Genomic DNA, 11,262 nt, shown 5'->3' with positions numbered 1-11,262 from the left:
ATATGAAGTGATAATATTCCTATACAATCTGTGTATTATACGTAGGAATTAGTATGAAATGTCTTTAGGTTTTCGCATCACTAATGGTAATGCTAATTTGCATGTCAATATTGCCGTACAATGAAGTGCACGTTGCTCGAACTGATATGCACGGTAGAAATTGGATGAAATGGCAAAGTTATCAAATCGCAGTATGCATAGGAGTGGTGCATCGACGGCCGTCTATTCACGTCAACGCGTCTCTGCGGCTCTGCGCCTACCGACTACGTGGTCACAATAGTCATTCAATAGGAGACGAGCGAATTCAATCAATCAAGGGCATACGGTATTTTAGGATTTAATGTACTTTGAATTTTGTTGTTATTATTACGTTACTAAACGTTTTTATTGGTTATTTTACCAGGTATCAGTATGAATTCGAGAACATATTTAGTTGTCACGATACCCTTCAAATAAATTGTTTTTTTTTGTGTATCTTTAATATGTATATTGCTCTTTAGCGAGATGAATATTATAATTTATAATTATATACATATGTATTTCATCACCCATACGTATCATATTAGTTACGTGCAAGACACTAACATTTGAATCCAGTGATAGCTGGATTTTTCATAAATATTTTCTATTATTTAAATGACTTATTTAATATAGTTAATAAGTGCTTCATATTGTGTAATTGTTGCATAATTAAATATTATGACAATAATAAAATTTTGCATAAGCGGTGCCAGGAGTACAGAAAAGGATATATGGTACCTAACATATGCACCGCCCCCTACCGTTTTCATACGTGGGCAGAAATTAGTTCGAACTAAATAACTTTAGTTAAAGAAGATTAATAGAATAACTTTAGTTAACAAGAAGTGTTAAGCTGCATTACAATACAACTAAGAAACTGATTTCAATAAAGGAAAAAAGTGTTTTGGACTCAATCTTTATAAATATAAAGTTGGTTGAACCATTGAAATCGGTTTTCGTTTTATTGAGAAATTAAACAAATTCCACGAAAATGATATATTCTAGTCTAATACGAGTACATAAATCATATATATATATAAACAAACATCGATGGCATTTACCGAATTTCTGACAAAAATGGTTATAAATGGTTATAAATAAAAAAAATATATGGGAAATCTGAGGTGATGTTCTCAAGTAATCGGTGAACATACATCCAAAAAAATACATAGGCGTCGAAAATATAATATACTTAATTTTTTTAAAGGCGGTTGAAATCAGCTTAATATATTTAGCGCCTGGTAGTTTAGATAGTATTTAACTTATATCAAAATTACTTTTGAAATAGTACGCGAAAATTGAAATTGTAGAAATAAAACGGTTAATTATTATGAAACCTAAATTGCCTATAAATTTCCACTATATGTATATAAATTTTCAGATAATATATGTACTATTAAATGGAAAAGTTTGGTACTTTGTTTTTTATTTCAGATTAATGCAAATAATTAAGAAATATTGCATCATAATCATATAGCATTCGCGGTTTTAAAATTATTATCTAGAGATATTTTTTTAACCGTACATTTATATATACTTAGTTAACAAAGTCATAAAGTTTACAAGGAAATTGTCGGTTTTTTGGCAAATATTGGAAAATTATACTAACAATAGTACAAACTGCTTGAAAAATAAACAGTAATTTAAAATCAATGAACGCATTCTTCGTATATTTTGTTGTTGTGTCGGATATATAATAAACGTTTTAATTCTTGAAAATCGCTTGGGACATATAAAATTAATACACTTAAGCAGAAAAGGATACTTTAAAGATTTTGTTTTAAAAATTTAGATAAATTTTCTGAATATACATTTAACTTTGGGTTTTAAAGAAAACTTAAAACAATACATCAGCAAAAAGTGTACGCCACTGCGTAATAAGATAGTGATTAAATCGATGCAAATTCTACAGGCATGTATTACATATATTAAAAAAATTTAACCCAACCCTCGATTTTTTAATAATAGTATGACTTATTTTTTTATATGATTGACAGTCTGACGGTCAGTAAGTCGGCCTCGCGTGTCATAGATTTTTTTAAGCAATATTAATTATGATTATGTTCTATTTATTTTATAAACTTGTTTTAAATTAATAAATTTGAAAGATTTTTTGAGCTTTAATCATATTAAATTTAAAACAGGCTATAATGATAAAACGAAATTTTATATTATAAGTATTTAATTTATATTTATAATATCTAGTAGTTTTCATCTATAGACCTTACAATATATGTATCTTGCTTCCGATACGCAATGAGTAGCTGATTCCTCTTTAATATTTATTTCGTAGCAGTAGTAATTTACGTAAGATTTTAATAATTTTTATAAAGTGCGGTAATTTCATAGAGCTACCAGCAAACACGAAAAAGTTTGATTGGTTTCAAATCGCACGAAGTCGTGGAATCATCAAAACTCATTAAAAAGTAAAGAGAAAATGTCGAAATATAAATCAAATATGGTGAAATTATCTTCACTGTATACCGTTTATATTTGAAGATTTATTTGTTTTTGTCCTGTTGCAAGAAGATTGTTTTATATTTAAAAAAAGCTTATGAAAGTTTTTTTTTTAATTAAAATAGTAAGTAAATAATAAAAATATTTTCATTTAGTGACGATATTTTACGGAAAGTGGATAATGTAAACTTCATCACAAAGTATAGCATAAAAATATACAGTGTTCAGTGAATGAAAATAAAACGAGGGAGGAATATGCGTTCTGGGCGTGGAGTGCCTCGCATGGACCTCTGTTTCATTACTAGATGACTGGACTGATGGTTTAAAGCTGGCATTTCCCTTTGTTATGACATTTTATTATGTACGGTCTTGTGCTTGTATCACAAGTCCATACTTCTGATTTTTTAACTGCAATGATTGCTAATTAATCTTTAATTGGCTTCCTTTTATATTAAATATTTTGGAGATTAATATTTTTACTTAAAACATTTTTTTTAATTAAGTTATTAAACATAATGTAAGATGTCTTGTTTTTTGGAATGTTTATTGAGACCGTAAATATAGGATATGAATATGTCTGCACTTTATTTATGAGCATTACATAAAGGATTTTTAAAAAAAATATTTTAACGCTAGTACTTATAATAAAAGTTAGTTCTCTCAGCTTTTATATAATTAATATTTAAGCGAGTAATTAGATTTCGTAATCGGCTACGGCAGCCATTCTCAATGAAGATAGCCAAACTCAGGTGCACTCTCTACAATCTCATGATATTTTAAGTCTTTACTTGTTTACGCTCAGCTAAGTCCTCGCCGCTACAAAAAAATGGGGCATAGCTAGAGCAGCTTACCCAAAAATTAAATACAAGTTGATGCTGATGGGAAATCGGGAAACTCTTAGTGCACAACTAAATTATAAGCATCATCATTTATAAGTGTGTAGGCGAAACTACAAACTCGATCTTCACAAAACTTTATCATTGAGTTCAGCAATCGACAATAGCCTTGCGATTATTCATATTTTATTATATGCTCGTAAAATACATAATAAATGTAATTAATTATTATTTGTCTAATTAAAATGCACCCAAAATTGTTGGATTTTAGTGTTGCTTGCGTTCATTTTAAATTAACAATAGATAATGCACATTTATAATAATTGGTTATATTTTTGTTCACAGATAATTATAATTTTATCGACAAATTACCAACTTATCAATTCGGTGGCTATCAGTTCGGCTTTTTTGTATTTATATCCCTAGATAACTTCACTGATTGTGTCAACTGATTTTCATTCTATTTTATTTGATAGGTTAGTGTTATTTTGCAGTATTTCCTTTACTTCCATTAAATACCTTCGATACTTTCTTACTACCTACTTTCGCGTCCAGAAGAATGTGGTATGTATCAACCGAAGATTCGAAGCTAGTGTCGCGCCTTATAAAAAATATCCGACTAAACTTGTACATTTGTGAATTTCAACTACTGGGCAATGACGTCTGCAAACGTCTAACTGGCCTGTATATTCTTTATTTTCTTCGAATTTGACTTGGTTTTAGGCAATAAATTAAACTTAGTATGTGAATAAAATGAAATAAATCCACAATTAAGATTTCAAAACTAGAGGTCTCATTACTTGTATTCTCTAAGCGGCGTTGTCTTATTTGAGCAGGGTTAAAATATATTGATTGGAACAAAAACCGAAAAAAATTGACTTCAAAAAATTACTTGCATTTATACCTAAATATAATAATATTTACAATACATAGTCAGCTACGTTCGGAGTCTTTAACTTAAAACAATTTTATAATTTTTTTATTAAAATTAATTTTATAAACTACCTATCATGTTATATCTTTACCTATTCTTATACAACGTCTTATAACGCTTTTTAAGTATTTATTGAAATAGTATTAAATTAATCCGAAACTACCACTCCAAATTTCAACGGAAATTTGGTTGGTTTGGAAATGTCTTGAATCTGTACTTTGTATGTATTTTATTTTGATAAGATTTATAACTACGTTTTTACAGCTTATAAAATTAATGAGAAGCTATTATAATATATCAATTAAAATTCTGTAGCGTTTTTTACCGTACATATTTTTGAAAGAAACGAATCACTTATAGAAAGCTATGTGCATTATTGCAGAGTTTGCCAGAAAACTAGCCTTGACTGAGCTGACGATTTTCTATATTTAATATTATATATATTAGTATAAAGTGTACGGCTAATTATTACCATACGATTATTATCGTAATAATAATATTTGTTAGTCGATTTAAACAAAAGTTATATTCGAGGTAATTTTTTTATTTATCTAACGCGATATTCACGCGGCCATGTACCGAATTACGTGATTCTATTATTATAGAGTAGAATCGAGAGTAAATGCATTTAAATTGAGAGAAAATTTTCCTCTCCTAAGGGTGAAATAAGAGTGGAAATTAGAGGCCCGTCACTTGTTTCTCTTAGAGGCGCTGTCTCATTGAAAGAGAGCTTTTAAAAAATTAAAATTTAAATACTTTTTACAACAAAAAATAACAATCAACTTGAGTTGGAGTTGGCATCGGTATTCATGTCTGGATATTGAGACTTACGGCCTCGCTTAGCCGAAAGTAGCCGATTAGTTATCCTTGTAACTATAAACTACTTAAAACATCGTCATTTTAAATATATATTTTTAATCTATAGTTATGGTACTTTCAGGATTTTCTTAGTCAGTTATTTGTTTTTTCGTAAAAAAATCAAAACGATTCTAAAATACTGTTCTAAAATTCTGTGTTAAAATGAAATGTTTTTAAATAAAATATGATTTTATTTGACACAATAAATATGTGATTGCATTTGCATTAGGTTTTAAGCTGAATAAATTTGGATTTTTCAGTACCTTCAATAGTTATAATAATTAGAAGGAACTTTAATTAAATTGATCGATTTTGTTTTTTTTTTAAAGGCAAAATGGAATTATTTTGTTCATCAGTTTTTATAAATAAAAACTAATTAATCCGTCTATAGTACCATAGGCTTAGATAGGAATAAACCTCTGCCCCGACTCCAATATTGTTGTGTAAATACGGAGTTCATTTAGTTGCGGCGGGTTATTACCTAACTTTTATTTGATTACAAACTAAGTATCTCGGTCGTAATCTTTAATGGTTATAATAAATTGATTGTTGCCGGTTCTCTATTAATGCTTACGAATGATTTTATGGTGAATACTTTTTTTTAAATAAGATATTTTATAAGTATACTTAAAAGACCGCAAAAAGTTTTTGTCATTTCATGTTTTAAATGAATTATATTTTTTTTTACAATTAATAATATAATAATCTGCTTTTAGATTTTTATCTTCATAATTTTATCATAAATTTATCAAAGGTGCGAAACTTTATCTTATTTTATTTAAAATGATTTTTCTATAATAAAAGCTCATGAAAAATGCATCTAAAAAAGACACTTCCAGAAATCATAAACTTTCGAGAAATGGCCCGGAAGCAGTAACTTTTCACTTAATTTAGAATGGCTCGTAGTTTTGCAGAAGTCATTTCCCAGCTGTTTATCGCAGGCAAATTCACGACTTCCCCGAAGAAATTGCTTTTTAATCAAATAAAATTCACTTACCCTCGAGGCGGGTGGCTAGGAACATACGGGAAGATACCGGATCGGAGCCAGCACCGGCCACGACCGCTCCGTTCAGCCCCGCGACCACAACTGATGTTCCACCGCTAAAACTTCCCTCTAGCGCGTCATCTCTCACCCCATTTCCAACCGACCAATGATTCGACGTCGATTCTAGCGAAGCCTTCCGGTTTCAACCGAGCTCTACCGAGCGCGTAGGGTGGCGATTGGATCTTTTAATCTGAAACGTAAATGCATACAAAAAGAAAATAAGTGAGCTGTAAGCTTCCGTGCACGGGATGTAGGCCGTAGCCGTAGCGCGAGCTCGCGCAACAGGTAAAGCTGCATCGCACCGTCTACGAGCTCCGACTGCGATTCTTTTACGATCACTAAATTTAAAGAACTTTGAAACTGTACTTGCGATGAATAAGACATCTAGAATCTTATATAAGGGAATTCATTTTAAGCTTATTTGGTTTGATAACATTCTATGATTTGTTGTTTTAAACTTAATCTATTCTAGTATTTTATTATGTATCCGTGCAATCAAAAAGGAAAGGTGATTTTGTCAAATTATAAAACACTAATTTACAATTCAAATCGTTTGTTTATAGGAGTCCGACAGGATAAAAGGGCAAATTTATTCTTCGGACAGGATTTCTGCTTATTATCCGAATGCGAATATATATTTCTTTTCTTTATTTAAAAATAAATATTAAGCACAAATTTTATCCGGAATGCCATAGCGACTCATTTGGGGATACAAATATCGCAATGAACATATTGCAGTCGTTAAATTTTATTTAAACATTAAAATAAATTGAAACAGTCCCATAATCCTCTTTGATTACGTGCACCGCAAAATACGTATTGTGTGTAATTGAAATCCCTTCAAATGGATCGTTCGGTGGAGTGCTACGTGTGCCCTATTAGATTACTTGTTTAATTCTTGACCACTGGCGGCGCAGGCGGCGCTCGTAATCTAAGTTGTAAACTAAATCTTGGGGCGCGTCTCACATATCCCCCGTAAGCCTGGCTTGCTCGCTATTTGAATGTTCCTCGAACGACCACGAATTAGTATGCGCGCTCCATTCGGCCCAACGTCCCAATGGGTTGCAAGCACCTATTCTCGGCGTTTCGTTTATCCCTAATCCGGCGGTGAATAACATAAAGACGTATTCTAGTGAAAGCTTAGAATTTCAAAATTGGTTATTAATATTTTAAAGTAAAACATCTGTTTCAAGTAATGTCGCCTAATGTTTTAGTATTGTATGATACATTTTTTAATTTACATGTAACTTTTATTATACATAATATTACAAAAAAATATAAATCTAATACTAGCATTAGATATAATTACACCTATCTCGTTTTTAAAATAAACCAAATTATTTCTAATATTAAAAAGTGTAATAATGGCGATAAGGTACGTTTAGAGAATAGACACCCAGCGTGGTTCAATTTGTAAGTGGGATCTTGGGATATGTTCATTTTGTGTATTACAGAACGAACGGGGAATGATTCCGGCGTCCGCCTGAATTATGTAAATATGGATTCAAATATATATTTGAGCGAATAAATATTGTACTGCTTTCACGGACAACGGGTAGTTCTGTTTAACAATAACAAACAAACTCAATGTTAAGGGTTGTAATAATGTCCGTTACCAATTAAATAAAAATGTTTTCCTTGCGAAAATTGAGATTAGCTTATTTATTTATTTTTAAAGTTAAATACTTTTACGGATAAAATAAATTTAAACTTTACTCAGTAGTCATTAAAATTTTTGTATTTAACATTTTTTAACATTCTGTTTTTCCTTGCAAATAAAAAATGTATAATGTATCTTCAATACTGGTATCTGCGTCTTTAGATTCCATTTTAAATTCTGAATGTAATAGGTGCAGTATAATTATGTTTTATCTCCTTAGTTAAATTATTTACCAGTTAAGAGTATACCAAGTTAGTGCAGTTGTGCCAGTATAAAATAAATAGTCATAATTACTAAACAAACAATTTTATGTTATGTAAATTTCATGACTACAGAATTCTATCTTATACTTTATGTAACATTTATTCCCTTTTTAATAGTTAAAATGTTTGTTAATATTTATTTATTCCTTTTAATATTTTACAAAATGATAAATGGGATAATCTGCGTACAGCTAATGCATTAGATTGGTGGCTGTAAGTGTATACACCGATTGCAGGGCTTAGGCAATTTAAAAATTTGTTCTCAAGGCGTCGCTTACGTTGTCTGTGTTATGCGGGTAAGGAACGAGGCGACCGCCCTTGTTTCAGGCCTACGAAAGTAAAAGAATAACCTTGAATAAAATTGAAATTTAGTTAACATAAAACATTTGTAAAATTCGGTCTCTTTGTTTATTTTGATTTGAATATTTAAAGATTTTTTAAAAATAGTAACTAAAATAGTTTTTATTTTATATCCTTCTAAAGTTTCCTAATAATGTTTATAGCCGTAGTTAGCTTTAAGTACAAATTGAACTAATATTCAACTTGAAAAATTTACTCTGAATAAAATATAAATAAAAAACATGCAAAACAAATAACTTCTTAATAGTTATTATTATTACATTAAGCATTGCCAATAAACATTCAGTGATAAGGATCTAGAACTAGAGCGTCGCGTAACGCTTAAGGAAGCTTGAAATGAATTTATGCAAAATCTTTTTAAGCTCAACTTATAATAAGAGTTTTTAATGTTCTTCTCAAGATAAAAGTTGTCCTATCTGAGATTGAGATGTCTGTGGCGCTCACCTAGCGGGTGGGGGCGCGAAGTAGACTTGATTGGAAACCCTATTCCATATTTATTATGGGCCTATTTTGTCATGTTTATTGACGCGCTTGGCGAGATATAGAACTCAGTTATTAGGTAACTTTCAAACTTATGTGGTTAAATAAAACGCCTAATATATAACATCTAAAAACTAAAGTTGAGTATGCTGATCCGTTTTAAATGTATTATATTGTTTTAGCTTAGAAATGGGGAAAGTTTTGTGAGTCAAATTGTTTTATTAGTTTTTTTTGCCGTTTCAATTCATAAATATTTTTGAGATAATTTTTTAAAATGAATTTTAAACTCTCATACAGATATTAGACAAATTAGCTTTAAAAAAACATTTTGAGTATCAGCTTTATATTATTTCCCTAATTCTTAAGATAGTGTAAAAAACAAAAAATGTGTATTATAAATAGCCGAAATTATTGATTTATATTCCAAAATAATACATACGATGAACACGATATGTTTTAAGCGGAAAGCTTGCACAAACACTTAATGCGAGGTCGAAAGTCTATCAACAGGCGAGCGCCGTGGCTCGGAGACAGTACGGTCTTCGTGCCTCGTTTACTATAATTGCACCATTAAAATCGGCTTGGCTTTGTGAGGATAGAAAAACATTTAGAAACGGTTTCAATTACAAATAATAGGGAATAAAAAACAATTACATTTAGATACTGATATTTGCTATTGGGATATGCTACTTTTAATATAATTTTCATATTAGTCACTTGCAAAGATTGGTTACATTATAATTTAGATAAAGTATCGTGTCAATAGAGGGGTATTTGCCTTAGTCACTTTTATTTAGAATTAGCTCGCTGAAGTGGAAGTGGGCTGGTCATGTCTCCAGGCGCATTGATGGCCGATGGAGCCGACACGTGTTAGAGTGGAGACCAGGCTTAGGCAAACGTAGTGTAGTGTAGTGTAAGACTCCCTGTGACAAGATGGACCGATTTAAAAAAGGTGGCAAGTTCGGGATGGATGCGGACTGCCCAAGATCGGGATGGTTGGCGTTCAATGGGGGAGACTTTCGTCCAGCAGTGGACGGCAAAAGGCTGAAAAAAAAATCGTGTCAATGCAAACTCAACCATAACACTTCAGTTTTTATGTTCATTGCGTCTTTATTACACTGGCTCTCTCAACCTCATCGGAATATTATAGTATACAGCATTGATTCAGTGATACACTAGATATTTAGTGTGCCATGGATAGAATGGCCAGACATAAGATCATGGAGCCATACAAATATTAGAGGTAAAAAATGTTAAAAAGTAAAACGAAACTTGTCTGAAGCACTTTAGTTTCTTCGCGATGTCTTCCATCAAAATCGTAGAGGTTAGAATTTGTTCATAGATTAAAGCTTCGTAAATGAAAATAATGTCAGTTTGCATTTTCACATTTTAGACAGAATATGATTGGCGTTTTACCTAAACTATTTTTCACACATTTTTTTAGAAACACTATTTTTTAATATATTTTGTCCGTTGTTATTTAATTTCACTTGATAGTGAAATCTCTCTTAGTATACAAAAAATACTGGTTAAAAGAATGATCAACTACATTTACTGTTATTAAGTTCAAGTAAATGCTTATTGCAATCTTTAAAGCATGTAAGTATTGTATTTATTTGAACATTATTAAATTTAGTACCTATTAAGCAATGTAATCGAGGTTTCAATATTCGTCGATCATAGTATTAAAAAAAGAAAAAAACACCTGTGTACCTTCTAAATTTGTATGGCATGGTACGCTTGTTAATGCTTTTATTGACTGCGATATAAGTAAGTAAATATTATATTATTGTATTTAGTATTTACTTAACTTATATCGCAGTCGTCGTCGACATACATTTGACTACAGCATGCGTACACTTATTCTGTCGATTCTCGAAATTGCCATTATAATTTTTAAGCTTAATTTCGCTTACATTTTATATTTCTTGCATTTTATTCGTGTATTCTGTTATCTTGTTGGAAATTATTTTTAAATAACGTTAAATTAAATTTATGTATGAACGTTCGAGTAACAAGAAATAATAGGTTTATTAGATGAATTGTTTTCCATTACACTAAAAAACTTTACACTAAAAAACAAATTGAATGAAAATAAAAAAAATGTGCTAAGCCTGTATAGTCATAGCATGCTGTTCATATTGATTGATCAAGAGATTACCAAAAATTAAATTTAATGAAATTTAAAATATATATATTGTTATAAATATAATAAGTAATTTCCATATTCAATAGCACTCAATTTTTGTATAGATAAAGTCACCAAGTTACCACGACTTAAGTAAAGTGCAGTGGGACGACAAAACGGGCCCGAACACGCCCGGAAGCGCCGTTAAAGGCATTATTAT

General features: G+C 30.5%; 1 long non-coding RNA gene across 1 annotated transcript; it reads left to right on the top strand.

Moving 5' to 3' along the window:
• Positions 1-221: 221 nt before the first annotated feature.
• Positions 222-529, top strand: LOC126781811 (uncharacterized). Its single transcript, XR_007670709.1, has 2 exons — positions 222-325; positions 404-529. It is a non-coding gene; the product is annotated as an uncharacterized LOC126781811 (long non-coding RNA).
• The last annotated feature ends 10,733 nt before the right edge of the window (positions 530-11,262 follow it).

Source organism: Nymphalis io, chromosome 4 (assembly GCF_905147045.1).
Source record: "Nymphalis io chromosome 4, ilAglIoxx1.1, whole genome shotgun sequence".
NCBI lineage: Eukaryota > Metazoa > Arthropoda > Insecta > Lepidoptera > Nymphalidae > Nymphalis > Nymphalis io.
This window is presented reverse-complemented; position numbering and strand designations above follow the sequence as displayed.